Source organism: Mauremys reevesii, linkage group 7 (assembly GCF_016161935.1).
Source record: "Mauremys reevesii isolate NIE-2019 linkage group 7, ASM1616193v1, whole genome shotgun sequence".
Lineage (NCBI taxonomy): Eukaryota > Metazoa > Chordata > Testudines > Geoemydidae > Mauremys > Mauremys reevesii.
Window position 1 is genome coordinate 116,113,816 of NC_052629.1, and position 19,458 is coordinate 116,133,273.

At 44.4% G+C, this 19,458-nt stretch overlaps 1 long non-coding RNA gene across 1 annotated transcript; it reads left to right on the forward strand.

Moving 5' to 3' along the window:
* Positions 1–8,266: 8,266 nt before the first annotated feature.
* Positions 8,267–10,989, forward strand: LOC120369502. Its single transcript, XR_005583195.1, has 3 exons — positions 8,267–8,363; positions 8,645–8,791; positions 10,896–10,989. It is a non-coding gene; the product is annotated as an uncharacterized LOC120369502 (long non-coding RNA).
* The last annotated feature ends 8,469 nt before the right edge of the window (positions 10,990–19,458 follow it).

Below are 19,458 nucleotides of genomic sequence, written 5' to 3' on the forward strand. Positions count from 1 at the left end.
CCTTTAGCTTCTACTCGTAGCTCTGTAGCATGTGAACAATGAAATCAGCCAGCTCGCCGTGAGCTAGTCAGGCTCTATTAACTGGGCTGTCCTCTGAAAAGTGGGGCCTGTATATAGTGTAGATGAGACCCAGGGAGGAATCTTCTATTTTGCCTGTGCCTGCGCAGTTCCGTAGGTAAAGGAGCCTAAAAGAGTTAGATGCCAATTTCATATAAAAATTCAGAGGGAGTTGGGACCTTAGGCTCCATTCAGAATCCCAATGTTAAGCCCTCTCTGTAAAAGGCTGGACAAAGAAACCCTGGTGCCCATGAGGCTCCCACGTCTGCTATAACTTTTACTCTCCTGTTGATCAGAGTAGTCTATACACCATGGCAGTAAAGTTGTCGGTGCCTTATCTTCAGTAATACCCAGCTCTTTCTATGCAGTGCTTTCTAGCAGTAGATCTCAAAGCGTTTTATAAAGGAGGTCAGCATTCTCCATTTTACAGATGGGGAAACTGAGGCAAGGAGGGTGACGTGATTTCACCACAGTAGCTAGCAGTCGGGTGGCAGAGCCCAGAATAGAATCTAGTGCTCCTTCAGTCCTGGTGCAGTGCTCTGCCTAATAGGCTACACTGCCTCCTCCATGTTTTTTATTAGCATTTCCTTCAGTGTAGTTGACCTAGTAGCAGTAGTGGGAAATTTTGAGGGGGGGGGAGGCAGCATGGACAAGCCCCACTATATACAGGTCAATAGCTATTATTTCCTACTAACAGCACTCTGTGCAACCTATGCATGCGTTCTTCATCGATAATGAGCCATCAGTACATACGTGCAAGAACGGCTACTAACTCCTATTTGTGCTGCATTCTAACAAAAGCATTTAAAGAACTGTGATTCTTACATTTTCTGCTCTTTATTCGCCCTCCCGGTGAAGTTAGCCAATCATGGGTCTGATCCTGTTAGGCACCTCCTGAGCGTTTAGTGTGATGCCTGTGGGCCAACTTATCTTAGCTTCAGGGGCCCATATCCATAGATGTATTATTGGCCATCTCAAATGTTAAAGCACAAGTCAGGCCTCAAAAATACATTTGGGGTTCTTCCTATTTGCCTTGTGGTTATTGAGTCTTTAGGGTTCATATTTTCCAGCTGTTTCCCCACAAGAGTTAACAACTTTTTTTTTAAATGAAAGCAGAAATTCTGTTGTGATCACATGACTCCAGGAGCTGGGGCATTAAGAAAGAGCCCAAATATGGTAGATTCACCATAAAATTACATGAGCTGACAATGCTGCAGGTGACAAGTTGAAATTTTGGCGTGATGCCACTTGGGAGCAATTGCTGCATGCTCAGAACCTTTGAATATCTGGCAACACTTTTTAGGTAGGTTGCTAAATATTGATTTGGGGCACAGCTGATAGGAATCAGGCATAGCTGGAGCACTCCTGCATCCTGGTGATTTCTGGCTGCCATAGAATTTGCCACACAAATTTGTACAACTTGACTAACTTGCTCTGGGGGAGTAACATGGGACAGAAAGGAAGAATTGCCTAGTGACTAGGGTCCTAACCCAGGGCTTTGCAGATCTAGGTTCAGGTCCCCTGCTCTGTCACAGGCTTCTTGTGTGACCTTGGGCAAGTCACATATTCTCTTGGTTCCCTATCGGCTATGAAGTTAAGGGGCTGTGTAAGGATAGACTAGCCACTGGGTTGAGGGAGCACCCCGATGGCTTAACGTCACCTTTGCACTAGTGCTCTGAGCTCTGGCTGGTTGCAGCTAAAGATCTGCCCCAGCATGTCAATACTGTGTGTTGATTTGTTTAGAAGTTAAGCATTTCTTTATTTATTTCAAATACAAAACCTGTGCAAACAGACGTCTTTAGGGGGCAACTTTGAAAGTGACTTCTGGAAACAGACTTTTAAAAAAATATTTGGAAGCAGGCTGAAACCAAGGACTGTAATCCTTTCTCCTCCTCCCCTCTGCAAAGCGCACACCACCAACGGGCAATTTCTTTACTATATTCCATTAGGGCCAACCATCCTCAGAGCCCCATCGCATTAGTCACTTTATAAACACATAGTAAGAAACAGCTCCTGCTTATGCTATAAATAGACAAGACAAAGGGTGGGGAAGACCAAGCTTGCTCAAAGTCACGCAGAGGTCAGTAGCAAAGTTAGGAACAGAAGCTAGGTCTCCTCAGTGCTAGGACCTAGCCATTGGGCCACACTGCCTTTCACATCACTAAGGGGGATTTAGTGTTTCTGATCTAGACTTTTCTGTTCCTTTTAAAATCTACATACTGGCTTTGTACAGTGTTTTCATAAAGCTGCAGCTGCAGTTTATCCATTCCCCCTACGTATTCTTTAACGTCTGCATTTTCACCCCCTTCCATTTTCCTTTTGCCTCTTCGTGACTTCATAAACTTTTTTTTTTTTTACCCTTGAAATATTTGCAGATAGTTAATTCTCCAAATAAATACCGTACGGCATAATGAGATACAGTTGCGTTGCTCTCCCTTCCACTCATGCTGAACTGATTGTTGACATGCACTCATGCTGACATGATGTGTGCAATCGATTTGGACAGCACATCTCTTGTCCAGACTGGCCCAGATGGAAGTGAAGTCAATGGTTAAATAAATGCGACGGCCGCCTGTACGCAATGTGACAGTACTTCCAGAACAATGGAGCAGATTATTTTAGATTTGATTTCTGCTATCAATTGAGATTGAAAATATCGATCCAAACTGATTGCAGGGGCCAAAAATAAAGTGAAAGGGTAATTGACTGTCATGTCCCTCATCGATTGGGTGCCACAGTTCAGAGCCACTAACATTATTTTCAAGTACTTGGGTGCCTCCTTTCTAATAAAGAAGTATAGAATTTGAGTAACAAAGTGATGTACATGCATTATTGCGAATGTGCCTGAATCAGTCCTCATCCTGTGTGTCTTCTTAGCCAAAGTCAAAGGTGCTGTCAAATACAAGGCTTTCAGTGTTACGCCTGTGTCTGTGTGTAGGTAGAAATGTGAGACAACACACTGCTTTAAAAATGTTTAATTCTTCTTTGTTGTTTGGCTGCAGTACCTATTAAACAATTGCTTCAGAGACAAAGGAGGCACTGCATATGGGACATGTGCCAGAAGTGTCTGACCTTGTCTGACTAGGTCACTTAAAATGGTAAAGCAACAAACATTTTATAACATGTGTTCCATCAGTGTGCTCGAGCAGCTGATCCAAAAAAGCTGTCACGGGAGAGGAGCAAATTGGGAAGCATCCCAAATTATTACAATCAAACCCACAAAAAGCGCATATAAAATTTTTACATATAATCAGAAGGGTGGTAAAATTACCTTATTCCCCACTGTGCACTTCAGATTAATATAGCCAAACATTATTCAATCCTAATGCATCCGGTGACCATGAAACACCTTCCTCTACTTATTGGGGAACAGGCAGATGTAATGGATAGTCTTCTAAAGGACATGCACCTGCTGTTGGTTATTACCAGGGGAGGGGAGTGCCAATTGAGACAACTAGCTAAAAGCCCATATAAAGTTAAACATTCCTGTTAATATTTGAGAGCAGATTGTCCTGCCTCAGGGCTAAACATCATGGCTCAGACCCTCAGTGCTCAACATCTACAAAGTTCCATTGACTTCAGCAGTGATTTTCACCAGCGGAGGTTCTGGCGCATATTTACTTAGAGGGCAAGTTCTTTGGGGGCAGAGACTATGTTTCTGTCTGGTGCCTAGAGGAATAAGGCTTGATCCAGGTTGGGCAAATCACTGAATGGCTCTGAGCCTTGCTAGCCCCATCTGTGAAACAGAAATGTTATAAAATGCTTTGATGGATGTAAAATGCTGTGCAAGTTCTCAATGTTGTTCCACCTGTTTGCATGTAGAGGAAGGTAAATAAAGACTATTAGTTGCATGACATCTCCATTTTAAAACAAACAAAATCATTCACTAAAGCAGGCTTCAATGTGAATTACTTCTGCTAATGATAATTAGTATGTTATTTAATCATTGGCTGCTCTGCCGCATTACCCAGGATTGCTTTGTCCCCTCGTGGTTATGTTGGTGCAGCAGCTCACCTAAAGAAATGACACTTTACATAGCAACACTCTGCTGTTCTGCAATTTTTTGGACCATTGGGTCAACTCACCTAGCTTCTGGGACAGATTCGGAAGGGCGAAGCGGAGCTGGATGGTGCTCGTTTGCCCCAGTACAGTACATGCCCCAGTATGTTGCATTGCATCCTAGAAGTGTCTGCATTTCAATCACGGGTGAGGTGAATGGGTCTGGAGAAGTGCTTTGGGATACTTCGGGGTGAGGAGCCGGGCACGTGAATACATCGGCTCAGCCTTGCGTAGCTCTTGTGCCTGCAGCATTGCAGTGTTCTTAACCCACAGTCCTTGAGGACAGACTTTGTATTTTTGATTAGCCCTGCTAAAAATGACTTGACTCACTGGCCCAGAATTCCTAGTTTGCTTTTGTGAACCTTGTGATAAATGTACTGGGACTCTGTGCCCCCCTCTAAGTCCCTTCCCTTCTGAATAAAATTAACTGAATTTTTGCAGTTGGCCTTTTCCAGAGGCAACCCCAAAATAGCATGATGGTAGGAGTTTTAGGAGAATATAAAGTGAGGGTGAATTGTGTTTAGAGTCTCCACAACCAGATCTTTGTCTGCAGGTAGTCAGTAATTGGATGGGGACTTTTGTCCAGGTTGATAAAGCAATGTCCTCTAACTGCCTGGAAAATACGTGTCCACCCGTATCTTATGTGTGTGGGAGCAAAGGGTGGGTGGGCTGCAGAGGAATGATGGCCTAGTGCTTACTTAGTAGAGTGAGACTCAGGAGAGCTGGATTCTATTTTTGACTTCTCGGGTGGCTAAGGCTAGGATTTGCATCTAAATCCCATTGAAATGGGATTTGGGCACCGAGCTTCCTTTGAAAATCACAGCCAAACGTTTGTTTTTTCTTTCTTTCTACATCTCTTGCCTCGGTTCTCCATCTGCTGAATAGGGAGGGTGCTCTCCTAACCTCGTGCTGTGTGGCTGCATCTATCTACAGTGGTGAGGTGCTACTGTGTTAAGCACTAGCAAAAAAGAAGTGCATATACTGTAGCTAGGATCAAGAAACTGGAAACAGCAACATGTGTTGCTGACATTAGGGTATCGAAGGGCCATATTCTTCAGTGTAACAGTCACATGCCTTTCTTTCTGTAGCTCTTCTTTACTGGGAACAGTGAAACTTAGACGGGTGTTCAGATTAATCTCACCAAGCTCATTAGGCAATGTATTTAAGGACGACTCTTTCGTCCCTTTCCATTGGTAACTGCTCTTACCTAGGGCTGGCTCCAGGTTTTTTGCCACCCCCAAGAGGTGAAGCAAAAAAAAAAAAAGTGATTGATTGGCAGCACTTCAGCGGTAGCTCAATCACACCACTTCATTCTTCTGCGGCCATTCAGCGACAGGTCCTTCGCTCCATCTCTTCCTCCTCGGCGGCACTTCGGCAGCAGCTCGAAGAGAGGGACCGAGGACGTGCCGCCTATTTCCATTGGCCGCCCCAAGCACCTGCTTCCTTCGCTGGTGCCTGGAGCCGGCCCTGCTCTTACCCTTCTGTATCATTATATTTTTTTAGGCAGCGGTACCAAGCAGCCAGAAAAAGGGACGAGGGTCTGGCCTATCATCTTTAACTTCTGGAAATACACCCTAACAATGGGCATAATATAAGGTGTACATATTATCAAATGTTGCTATTTATATTGTGGTAGCACTTAGGAGCTCCAGTCATGGACCAAGCCCCCACTGTGCTAGGGGCTGTACAAACATTGAACGAAAAGATGGCCCGACCCTGCCCAAGGGGTTTACAATCTAAGTAATAGCCTAGTCCAGGGGTTCAACAGAAGCACAGGAATTGCCTTAGTGGATCAACTCAAAGGTCCATCTAAGCCAATGTCCTCGTTCCAGCAGTGTCCAAGAATCACTGCTTCAGAGGAGAAACAAGAACCCCTGCCGCAGGCAATTATAGCCTGTCCCCAGAGGAAGTTCCCTCCTAAACCCAATAGTTAGAGGTTGGCTTAAGCCCTGGGGCATAAGGGTTTTATATTTCTTCCAACCCATTTTGAAATATTTACCATTAAAACTCTATCTTATTTCTATAAGCAAATTACCATTAATCTGTTCCTGACTTATGAGCAACAGGCTTTGTACTATTATATTCATTAGCATAGGGGGGAAAAATTGGGTGAGCCAAGAGTTATCACCAAAAAGCACAAAAGAAAACACCATTTTTATTTACATATGTATCTTGTCAAATTAATTGATACCAAAGAAGCATTTCTTCTTTGAGTGACTGTGTTACAAGACACTTCAGAACAAGCAGGGATGAATGCCATCCCCAACTTAGTATAACAAGAGTTAAGCAACATCAAATTATTCCCTGTGATGGATCATTAAGAATGTTGTGTCTGAACGTGCAGTAAGATTACAGCATCAGGCACCTGTTCATGTAGAGAAACCTTATTTTGCATATTGAGAAGCACATAGATAACATCTAATAGCAAACATACATGCAAGGACTAGACATTCCTATATGCACACCAGATAGTTCTAAATGGGAGATTTTGTGGGGTGAGGTGGAGATAAGTGATCTAAGTTGTTTATCTGGATTGTGAATGCCATTGTATCTGGCAGTACGACCTCTTTGATTTCCCCAGTGGTCCTTGTTTACAGGGATGAACAAGTAGCTGGTGGGATGGGTTAAGCAAACAAGAAATGGTGGAGCATTTCATAACTTTTAAAAGTGTACAATCTTGTAACGAAATTTGAGGCAACATTCCTCCTGCTAATTAGGTGTTTCCACAGTGCTGCAAAGCCTACATCTGTATGAAGATTTCAGGAAAAGCAATCAGCAGCACAATTAAGCAATCTGCCATAATGATAGAACACAACATTAGTGCAGAATAATCAGAAACATATTTTTCCCCCTTGATTTCCCCCCCCCCCTCGCAACTACCCAATAATTTGCTTTTGCAGGCTTAAAGTGAATCAAGGTAAAATGCCCTTATTTATTCCTGTCTACTGCAAATTTCATGTTTTGTTTCATAGAAAGTGGCAAAATTAATTCTTGCCAACCAGTTATGGCAGCTTTAATTTTTACTGTATGTTGTTGCAAACCAGCATTTCAGCTTCCTTTATTCTGCCATCCCCCCGCTCTCGCTGTCTCATTTAAAAGGAGCCTCATTCTTTTCAATTTGTAATCACTAGACCAATGAGATAATCTTTTGCTGAATATACTCTGAGCCAAATCAATCCTTCACTTGGTTACTGTGGTGTAAATCCAGAATAACTCCATTGGTATCCTGTGCCTTTAAAACTGAATGTGGGGATTTGTTACAAGGCACTCTATCTCCAGGGGATTGGCACAATGTCTCCAAATCAAACTATACTAGAATAATTTGGATATATAGGGCCAGATTCCCAGCTGGTGTAAGTTTTTTAAAATCAATGGAATTATTCTGGATTTACACAAGAGTGACTGACAGCAGGATTAGGTGACGGGCCAGATTCTCAACTGATGGAAATCACTGGAGCTGCATTTAAATCAACACAAGCTCAGGATCTGGCCCCGAATGTGTTCTAAACTACTCAGTGGTGGTTAGGTTTTTTTATTTTATTTTTAATCCTTAGATACTAATGGAATGATCCACAGGTGGTTATTACAAAGTGCCACATGACTACACTATATCTACACTACTACTAATAAAGCTGCTGTGATCTCAAGGATGTGTTTTAAGAACATTTGCAGGCAAACTTTATTATTCAAAGGTATCTGTGTGCTTTGTGCATAGCTACCTCGGAATTTCCCCTCTCTTCCTCTGTGGCTTTCTAGCTCTGCCTTCTCGAAAAGGACTAACTTATCTCTGTGAAGTGTTCACCATGACTCTCAGTAAAGAGCTTTGTGATCATTTGTATAAAGGAGCTAGGCCAACATAACCTGCATAGTGCATTTTGATCACGTAGCTATTTTATACACTTGAATTTGGGGGTTGTTGCTTTTTATCTAGACTATCATATAAAAAGTGTTTTGCTCTTTAGGTCAAAATTTCTGTGGTAAGGGATAATCAGAGGTGTGGCTTTTGTGATGTACGTGTGAGTAGTCTAGAATGCAAGGAATGCTCTGCTCCCATTTGCTCATGAAAGGAGGAAGAATGGCCACAGAGCTGCTTCATTTGCATAAGATATTTTCCCAGAATTCCAGATGGCCAGGCGCTCCAGAGGGGAAGGAGCTCTCTGACCCATCTATTAGTTAACAAGGGTAGTATGGCTATAGGGAGAACTTAATTTGCATGAACTTTCTACCCAGAATTCCTCTGACACTTTGTGAGTCACCATAACCGTACACAAATTCAGAACTGATTAGGTTATGGAACTGAAGTGAGACAGGAAAGAAGGGAAAAGGGCTCTTATCTTGTCATAAAGATTCTGTTCAAGAGTCTTATGTGCTACTGGTTCTTCTCAATTGAGGATCTTGTGTGTGGCTGAGAGGTTTTTTGGCAGAGAGAGCTCCTCATTGGGTTGCAACCCAGAAATGGTTCTATGTTGAAGCTACTGAGTACAGAAGCAGAACTGAGTGAATTCTTATGCAGTTTTTTTTTACACAGCTACTAAATGAAGCTGAAATCATCATAGCTAGGTTAGGCAATAAAGCTTCAGGACAGGACCAGGAAGCATTTTCCAAAGGAGTGAAGACCGGCCTGCCCAAGTGCACTGCAGAACTCTTTGACTATGCTATCCACTGACACCAAACTGTGAGTGAGGCTTAGCAGATGGACAAAGGGAGAAGTAATGTGCTAAAGGGACACTTGCCTATTGGATGTTCACGTGGGTAGGTGGAAACCCCAGTTAAGACAACTGCCAAAGTTACCATTGGGGAGTGTGTTACTTATCATCTGTTTAGATATAGTGATGCTGTGTTCCTTTTTCATGTAATAAAGCTTTCTGTGTTTCATACACAGACTCAGTGCTTTTAAGTGGGGAGACGTTGCCTTTTACCCAGGGAAGATATTTAGTGATCCCAGAATTTCTAGGGGTAGAGAGGGGAGAGCTTGAGCAAGTTTTAATTTCTGAGAAACCCCCTATTTAGTTGAACTCAGACTTGGTTGCTGTCAACACCTGGCAGAAGTGATATACATATATGCCACATCTAACCTTTCTAATGTAAAGTGTGTGTGTGTATAATATAAAATGTACATTAGAAAATATAAATGTTGCAAGTTAGTTCTTCTGCCAAGTTTTTGTAACAAAAAAGAGAGAGAAGTTCTATCTTGCATCCTGTCTCCCTAACTTAATGGAATGACTTAGCAAATAAATTCTAATTCAATCATTAAAAACTCGCATTAAGGGGAGTGGGAGCAGCTGGGAGAGTAACAGCTTTGCAAATCACGTTACTCATTGTCTAAATATAACCATAAGGTAAAACTTTTAAAACCATCTCAGAAATCTAGGAGCCTAACCCCTCGTGAATTTCAATGGAACATTAGCTCCTAAGTCACTTGGGCATGCTCAAAATGTTCAGAAATACCTAAGAGCCTAATTTTAGGCACCTAGGCTCAGATCCACAAAGGGACTTCAGTGTTACGACGCTGAGCATTGCAGCACCTAACTTTTAGAGGTTTAGAAAGTCACAGGAGCAATGGGATCCACAAATCCTGAATTAGGTGGTCTAGGCTCCCCATACAATGGGGTAAAGGGGCCTTAGCTTTTGTGGATCTCATTCTGGCACACAAGGTGGGAGCTGCCTGTGCTAGCCAATAGGAGACCCTAACAACAGAGGAATGTGCTAAGTCCCTTCTCCTGGAGACAGGCATCCCCTGCAGCCTGAGCATAGGTGCCTAGCTCTGTTTAGTGATTCAAGAACAGGAGCCCCACTCCTGGAGTGAGGTGACTTTGGTGCCTAAGTAGTTTCTTGTGGAAATGAAATAGGTCCTTTCTTTGCTCCATACTAAAGAACTCCTGGTGCTGGAGGAGGAGGTGGTACTGCTCACCGTATGACTTTTATAACCTGTGTTCTCCTGGTTCATGGATCAGTCTGGGGCTTAGGCTTCTGGATGCCTACAGTGGCAGTGCACGTGCCCAGAGGAAGGAAAGTAGGCACTCAGGGAATTTTTACCCTGAATTCATAGGTGGCAATTGCCTTTAAGTGCCTATGGTGTTCAAGAGTAGTTCTGTGGAGTGTAAACCTGGGACCTATGTGCCTAAATCTGGAGATTAGATACCTAAGGCTCTGATCCACAAAGGTACTTACTTTTTAAAAAAAATTCGGCTCCGAATGCAAATTGAGAGATGCTTTGATCAATGGGCCAAAATCTGCTGTCACTTATGCTGGTCTCAATCGAGACTAATCCCCTTAGAGAATCTACCATCACTGTGATCATCTAATCAACTCTCACAAACTATTTTATGCTACTGGAAGTTAGAGAGCACCAAAGACCAGGGAATGGCAGGTCCTTTTTCAAAACCTGTGTACATCTTAAAAAACGTTAAATGCCTAGGAACTCTGGACTGATCTTGAGGGTCAATATCAACTGAGTGTAATGTACACCCTGAATTAGTGCAGACAATGCCTGTGCTAGTCTGTAGCCCATACATATTTTAAAATTTTGTTCTACTACAATTCAGTACAAATATGGGGGAAGGTGCTGCTGGCAACTTGCTTTTTGTTCAGCATAAGTGCTGTATCTCAGTAGTCTTAAAGCTTCTCAGCATGAAGATATTGTTACATCAGAACTACTGTAGGTTTAACACCATTCTCAATTTGAAGGTAAATGGATATAGTATGCTGCAGGCTTAAAGCTAGAGGACTGTGCAACTATAAATTACAACCCAGCTGTATTCTCTTTCTTGGATTTGTAGCTGTACCTAAGGATTCTCACCCGTAAGAAAATGGCAGATACCTAAAGAAATCTGGCTGCATGGAAAAGGACCTGGACAATGCCGAAGATTGCACGTTATACATTTATTCATGGACATTACATTTTCTCCAAAAAGTGATGCACTACCCACTTGGGGTGATCACTTATGGTGAGTAAACAAACATGATCAACACACAAGCCCTGGGAAGAGCAAAGTCTTACTATTTGAGTGTGCACACCACGCAATTCCAATTCAATGTAGAAGTAGTTTGGTCTTTGTATAAGTGGATGATCCCAGCATGCAATGGGCTCAGGGGGGTTGGAAAAAAGGAATAAATCCTGCCATGATGCATGGTGGACAGGGACATAGGGTTCCTCTTGAACACAGCCATGGACTTATGACCCTGTGACCCTCTCCCCCACACGCACACACCTCCCTTGCCACCAAAGTATCTCTAGAGCTGGTCTGTCTAGAAGAAGTGATTATGAACTACGACTTGAGCCACATCTCCAGCAGGTGTAAATCAACGTAGCCCTGTTAGCAGTCAGTGGAGCCATGATGTTTTACACCAGCTGATGATCTGGACTCCTTTTCTTTTAGTGTGTTGTGATTGGCTGGTTGCACTGGGAAGGAATTTGTCTCATTTATAGTGCAAAACAAAGGCATCCTGTGGTAAGAGTCACAATGTGAATGCAAGGCTAATGTCGGCCAAGGTTCAGAGGAAATAAGTTGTCCCCCTTCTAACAATCATCTGTGCAAGAGAAATGACTTAAGGGAGCCACTCATTTAGCTTTCGCAAGCTCCTCGCACACTCCTTCTCCTTGCTGGCTGGTTGGTTAGTTGTTTTCTTTGTTTTTAAAAGCACAGAAGTTTTATGCAAATATGGAGAAAAAACATGTCCATATTTTGGTAAAACATGCTTGTATGAAGTTGCACGTACACTACTACCCATTTGTAATATCATTCCGGACTGTTAGCAGCAAATAAATGGCATCGGGGTACACTGTTATACTCCTTCACTTCCTTAGCAAGGATCAGGAATAACAGGAGTGAAATACTGACCAACTGAATGAAGTAGGTCCTTCTTTCTAGCTCCTGCAGCTAGGGGTATGAGTTCAAAATCTGCTCCATTCATCTGTATAGAAGATTCTTTTTGGATTTCTTTGATCCACCAGGGCAGCTGGCCAATCCATTCTGATCAGTATCTAGGTCTTAGCAACAGAAATTTCCAGGTGTTCTGCTAAACCATTTTACTTATGACAGGAAAAGCACTGCCATAAGCTGGAAAATTGTTCACGGCAACTAAAATGCATTAACTCAATGCAGCTATCTTCTGTTTGATATTCGACCCTTTCTATGTCTGGATTGTTTTTAAATGGAACCAGTGCTAGCTTCATCTTTAGTTTTGAAAGTGGGCTCCATTCCTGAAGCCTCTATACAGGCAAACACCCACTGGATCACAGGAACAGAATACATTGGTTCCTACAGCACAAATCTATGGTGAACTGTTAACATCTGTCTGTTTTTTACTAAAGAAGAAAAGGAAGTGGTACACAGAAATCAGCTGACCTCCTCTGCACTTGGCGCCAAAGTTGTAGAAATTTACAAAGACTGTACAAATTGTATAATTGTGGATAAGCGCTTTTTTTACATTAAACTCTTCAACGCGGAGACTATGTCTTCTACTCTTAGGAAAGTGCCCAGAACAGGTGCTCCTGCAGTATAAATTAGAATAATTAGCAGCTGTTAATTTTGCATAAAGCAGACTGAAATCAAGCACACTGTGCTGGTTGAAGCACATCAAGCAATATACAGTGCATAAAACCACAATGTTTATTCTTTGTGAGCTAGTGAAAGGAGAGCATTAAGAGCTGAACTAGTAAACAAAAGAAGAATATTTGTCTGTCCAATTCAAGCTCTACAGCATCATAGCTTTTTGGCATGATGGTGGGATCCAAGAAGTTGCATGGAGAAGCAGAGTTTTGCTGCCAACTCACCTTGAGAACCAAACTAAGTAGTTCTCATTAAACTCAAGTATAAGTTGACAGCCTATAAAGAAAGAGGTGAACTTGAGACAACGTACACAGGAAGAAGCTCAGACTAAATTTTAGTTTAAAAAAGGGAAAATACAGACAAACAAAAGGAAGTTGGGAGTGGTGAGTTTTGGACACTAACCTAACCATTAACTGGCTGACTATAGGAAGAAACGTCCCCTATGCCCAGGTTCTTCCATAATCGTCCACTCTGATGCATCTTGCACCTTCTGAAGCACCTGGTACTGACCACTGTCACACAGGATATTACCCTAGATGAACCGCTAGAACAAAGGGGAGGTTACAGAATCACCGCCAGAATGATTCCCAATTTAGAGTTAATGAAGACAAAGTCTATGACTTAAAATGGGAAATATCACCTGACCTAGAGTAAATCACAAGTTTAAAATAATACAACAAAATTAAGGAAATATTCTGTAAATGAGAACCTGGTAAATGAGTGAAATCTGCTCTGTATGTGTTTGAACTGGAGTATTACCTTTGTCTTTCTGTTCTTGTGGACCTGATTTGCCAGAAACCGGGAATGGGTGACAGGGATGGATCATTTGATTACCTGTTCTGTTCATTCCCTCTGAAGCATCTGGCATTGGTGACTGTCAGAAGACAGGATACTGGGCTACATGGACCATTGGTCCGACCCAGTATGGCCATTCTTATGTTCTTAGGTGTTCCCCATCATCTTTCTTTTAAGGATTCAAGACCCATTGACTTAAGTGGGAGTTTTCCCGAAGTGGAGGGGTGTGAAATATTTGTAGCGAAATGTGTATTTCTCTAAATTTGTCTTTGAGTGCATAAGACAAACAACTCTATTAAACCTAAGAATGTTTTTAATGCTGAAATTCTGAGGAATTGTTTTTGCTATTTTGGTGACTGATGGTCTATGCCCTTAGGGTCAGGGCAGCGCGGCCTAGTGGCCAGAGTCTATGGGGGTGGGGCATCCACCAAGGGGTGTGGCAGCACCAGTAGAGGGGCCCAGGCCCATCCAACTCCACCGGGCCCCGACCCAGAACCCTAACAGTAGTGTAGCAACTTGCCACTGACTCGGGGGGGATCCTACCGAAACACAATGAGGTTTCCTGGGTGGGAGGTACCACTCCATCACCCTCCGTGGGTCACTTCCTACCAGTGTCTGCATTGGGGTCCCCAATGAGACTTCAGATTCTCCGTAGTCAGCTGGGCCAGTCACTTCCTATGGCTCCTCCAGTCACCAGGGTTCAAGCAGGCCCGAGGCGTCTCTGATTCCCACTGAAGTCAGGGGCTGTGGCCGGCCCTCCGCAGGAACTTCCCAGACAGGTCCATCCCCTGCGGCCTGAAGCTCAGAATGAGCTGGGCTTCCTCCCTTTATACTGCTAGAGCATTTGTAGCATGTCAGTCCTGCCGGGGAGGTAGGACTTCCGCTGTCAATAATATGGGCTTAACCCTGTCTGGGCTAGTGCAGGGTAAGCAGACCCTGTCACAGTGACCAAAAACATTGCATGAAATCTTCACATCCTTTCCCCAGGTTCTGAGCTGGGTTGCTTGGTTGAGGTTTGTCCCATAATTCATGAGATTTTAGTTCCAGCATTGCCAATTCTCGCAATTTTATTGCAAGCCTCACAATATTTTTGTTGATTTTTTTTCATGATTCCAGCAGCTTGGGCTTTAGGAGATTGCATGAGAATCTCAACATCATGTAACAAAATAACATTCACGACAGACTCAGGTTCAGCTGAAGCAGTGTTTATTCTGAGAACACAACAAAGCATCTAACGGGTAAGGAGCCAAGCAGCTGTTGCATTGAGCAGATGCTGACTGGCACTCAATGAGTTCTTAAATAGCTGGTGTGGGCAGCCTCCGGTGAGCAACAACCAATCGGGGGTAAGCGATACGAATTCAATTACAAGCCCTGCACAGGCTGCATGAGTTCTTATGCTCAACTTCCTTTTTTTTTTTCTTTCTGTCTAGCCCTTGTAGTTGTGAGAAACTGTAGTTGTGTAAATCTGATGCAACTCCAGCCTAAAGGCTCAGAAACCAGAAGCTAAATTAAAAAATATTATTTTTTAAATATTTTTCATTTTTTTAAAAAACCAGTATTGTAACTTTTGGGGGAGTTCAGCTCATGGTTTTGAATGCTTGGGTTTGACAATGCCGTCGTTCCCAGGCTGTGCTGACCTCACGTGCTGTGGCGTGTTGAAAGGAGCCATGTGGACTATTCCTCTCAAAGGGAGTGGCTGTATATTATGTTCTTTCTCTGAGCCACTCGGGGAAAAAGACTGTCCGAGGCAGCAACAAGGAGATGCACTGTGCTTTTCTCTGCTGCAGTGCAGGGAGAGTCAGGGTGGCTTTCACAACCCCTGACAGCCACCTAGGGCTTAAGGAGCATTGTGGGAGGAGAAGAGTCCGTCCGCTGACGGCTCCAGGGAAACAGGCCGCTGGTCCTTACCTGTATGAAGACAATGTCAGGTAAGGGTGTTTGGGGAGAACAGAGAAGCTGGAAATACCTTACGCAGGTTCTGCTTGTGTGGAGAGGGACTGTGTAGGAAAGGAAGACTGTGAGGCCTGGTGGGGCCCGCCACAGGCTTCGGTGATTTGGCTCAGCATTCAAACTCTGCACCTCTTGAGGCTCCCTATTGCTATGTTTAATATTGCTATGGTGAAGCTGGGGGTTGCATGTTTGCTTCATTCCTCTTGTAGCCATAGTGTAGATGTCGCAAGAGTCTGTGATGCTTGGGCACACGGTGGGAAGCAGGCTGGCTTGTCATCTGCCACAACGGCCCAGCTACCACTGTGCTCTAAAACTTGCTCAGCTTATTCTGGCTGCTCAAAGCTCCAGTTTAAAGCCAAGCCTCTTTGACTGGTTCCACCTGAGCCTATTTGCATCCCCATGGCCTGTAGTGAGAAGATGGGGAAAAGGCGCTCGCAGCAGCAGAATCAGTAACAAGGCCAGGGGAAGAATCTATTAATGATGATGCAGCAGGAAGTTATCAGATGCCCTGCAGCTGGCCTGTCCATCTGCCTCATTCAGTACCAGCTTCTGGTTATCCAGTGCCATGCCATGCTGAGTGACAGCCGCCCCAAAGAGATGGAAAATCACTCTTTGTGGCCACTTCCTGATTCCTATCTCAGATGGAAGACCAAGTGCTTTCCTGTTGTCACTGCTAAAGCCTCAGCATCTTTCTTTGCCACCCTGGCAAGACAAGAGAGTGGGAGCATTTGTGGATATAGGACCTAGTAAGAATGTCTGTATGACTTATGGAGGTAGGATCAAAGTGGCTGGCATAACATCCCTGACTACTTATGTCCTCACCTGATTCTGTGACGCTGATTGTCCTTCCCTGTCTTCTCTCCACAAGTTACCATCAACAACAGTGTCTGTTGTGGCAGTCCCACATGAAATGTCCATGACTGAAAAGTCCAAACTGGGATTGTAGTTTGCAGGCGTTACCACAGGGGAAAAATGCAGGTCTTCAAAACTTCATGAAATTTGGAGGATGCAGAAACCACACCAAACAGATTGGATTGGCAGGATGAGGGGAGAAGCTGTGTGTGGTTTAAAAAAAAAAAAGTCACCTTTCCTGAGCCCACTGGTTAGAGCAGATGCACAGAGGAGGGAAAGTTCTCCTGGCACCTGTCAAGGAGGAAGAGTTGCTGTGAAGAAGCTCTGCTTTTCCAAGCCAGGGAGAGGCAGGGAGGTTCACTTCTGCTTTTAGCAGATCAAGGGAAGTTTTGCTCCCACTAATCTCCAATTTACGCCTGCCTGTGCCTGCAAGACTGGGTTAAAAGGACTTTCCCGTCTCCTAAACGGTCTTAACAACCCACATGAATGAAAGGTACAACGTGTACAATCAACAATACAGTTGCTGGCAAAGTGGCATGTGGGAAGTGTTTATGTCTGCGTATTTGTGAAGCTAGTTGTCTCACCTGCAGGCACGTTTCTCTGGCACTGGAGTTTGTGTCTTTTTTTTGTTTTGTTTTTTGTTTTACTTTGAAGTTTGTGTGCTCAGTGGCATTGCCACTACCCTAGGAAAAAACAGCAGTGATGCCAAAAAGGAGAGGCTTGTGGAACATTACTTGAAGTCAGGTATAGGCAGATCTTGGGAGGCGACTACTAGTTTTGGTGTGTCTGCTGCAGCGCTTTCCCTCTTTCTGAGATTGTGGGATTTTGGAAGTGGTGACTGCGCCGGGATTCCACTTTGCTTTTATAGCAGAGGGGGAAAGAGATTCTCGGGCGAACCAGATGGATCACTTGGGGGTATGTCTAGACTGCATCTGGCAGTGAGCCTCCCAGCCTGGGCCCACCGATTTGGGCTGGAGGGGCTCTCACTCACATGCTAAAAACAGCTGTGCAGGCGGTGCTTTGAAGTTGCATGCTAAAAATAGCCGTGTTTCACCTTGGGCTGGAGCTCAGGCTCTCAAGTCTTTGGGGGGGGGGGGGGGTTGGGCTTGAAAGCCTGAACTCCTACCAATACCTATGCAGCTATTTTTAGCATGCTAACGCAAGCCCTGCCAATACCAGTCTGCCGAGCCAGGCTATAAGGCTCAGTCCTAGATGCAGTGTAGACACACTTGGTCTTACAGATACTGAAGGTTCTGCTGAATCTAGTGAGAAAACATTAAACACGGCCACCCAGTGAAAGTGGAGGAGGAAGCATAAACTACTGTACCGTATTACCAAAATAATAATAATCTAAACCCTTGGGAGGGCTGGAAAGTAAGCTCTGAGTGAAACCTGCGGGGGTGTGGGCGTGCCGGGCCATTTTTAGACGGTGTCAATGGCCTAGAGACAACAACTTGGAAAACTCTTTGTTCACTACATTTGATTCTCCCGTACAAGTAGCAAGCTTGTTTTTTGGCTTTCCGGGCTGCAGGAGGCTGGCAGTGATGCTGCAGGTGTGATGAAAGTCCTGTGCTTTCCAAACATGGCTACGTGCTGACTTTGGAGATAGGGATCAGGTTTCACTTCAATGGAAGTGAGCGCAGAAGTGTTTGTGCATCCGGGCCGATGTGCACTTGTGTTCTACAAGGTCTAACCAAGAAACCACTCCAAAGAGAAATTGATGACATCTGAGGGTTGATGACGCTGTGCCCATTTGCACCTGAAGGGAATTTGGCCCAGACTTGTACAGTTGTAGGGTAGACCTGGTAGTGCATTAGCCAGAGAGTTACCTCGTGTGGAGATAAACAGCTGAGAGGTTCTTGGATGTGAAAATTCTGGGTTAAACCACCTTTCACTGGAAAGTCAACTGTGAGGTAATAGGCCTCTTGAAAGTCTAGATTTAGCCTTGCTGAGATGCTACCACGTTGTTCTCTTGCTGGGGAGGTTTTGAGGCTGCACAAGGATGGCAGGGGACACAACGGTCAAACCGTGGAAAGCCAGAGGATTTGTGGGTCCAGCCATGGCCAGAGTCATGTGACTCTCAAGGAAATTAGAAAAGTTGGCCACGCTGATCTAATATTCTTTGTTGCTTCTGTAGGCCGAGCTGTAGACCCACCGAGAGAGAGCAGCATGTGACCCTGCTGCCAGTGACGTGTGTGGGTTATAGCAAGGATCATGAGAGATTCCTCTGCCTGTAGTGTCGTGGGAGAGGGTTACAGGCACCCCTAGTACCTACACTCAGAGCTGCTTTGTCCTTTAACCTCCGTTTGTTCATTAGTCTGCCCCCTATCCCCTTCCTACCTTCCTTCCTCCCCCAGCCCTTTCAGGGAGCCTGGAAACTGTTAGGATAAGTGGGCCTACACATTCACTCTAATTCTGAGAGGTTTCTTAACTTTGAAATGTGAGTGAAAGTTCATAAAATGTCTCAATAACCTACAACAAAAATTGTTGATGGGAAAACATAGGCGCCGACTCCATGGATGCTCTGGGGCTGGAGCACCCATGGAAAAAAATAGTGGGTACTCAGCACCCACTGGCAGCCCTGCCGATCAACTCCTCCTCCTCCCCGCCAGTGCCTCCCACCCGCTGCGATCAGCTGTTCAGCGGCGTTCAGGAGGCACTAGAGGGGTGGGGGAGAGGACTGGGGGCAGGAAGAGGTGGGGGAGGGGCAGGGGTGGAGTGGGGGCAGGGCCTGAGATGGAGTGGGGATCGAGCACCCCCAGGGAACTGAGGAAGTCAGCACCTCTGTGGGAAAAGGTACAAAAGAGAAACAGAGCGACTGAATTAATCCAAGCCTGTCTAATAAGAAGTGGCTCAGCCAGCCCAGACTATATTTAGCAACACTTCTGGGAGCCTGTGACCAAAGAGGCAGATAAAAGCAATGCCCTAAATAGCCTCATGCCGGTACAAGTTTGCCAGGTTTCAGCATGGCTAATAAGACTGTGTGCCATGCATGTGTTTTTTCCATCAATGAGGTTGCAAATGAGAGAGTTGCATTTTCTCTCTTTGCTGCTCTTTACTCTCTGTGCGTGTGTTCGTCTTGTTTTGTCTTTTAGGAAACATGACGGGACTTTAATCAACAACAGCTCCAGCCCATTTCACCTAACTTGTTCTCTTTTCTCCCAAAAGGACAGTTCTTACTGAGAGCGTCAAA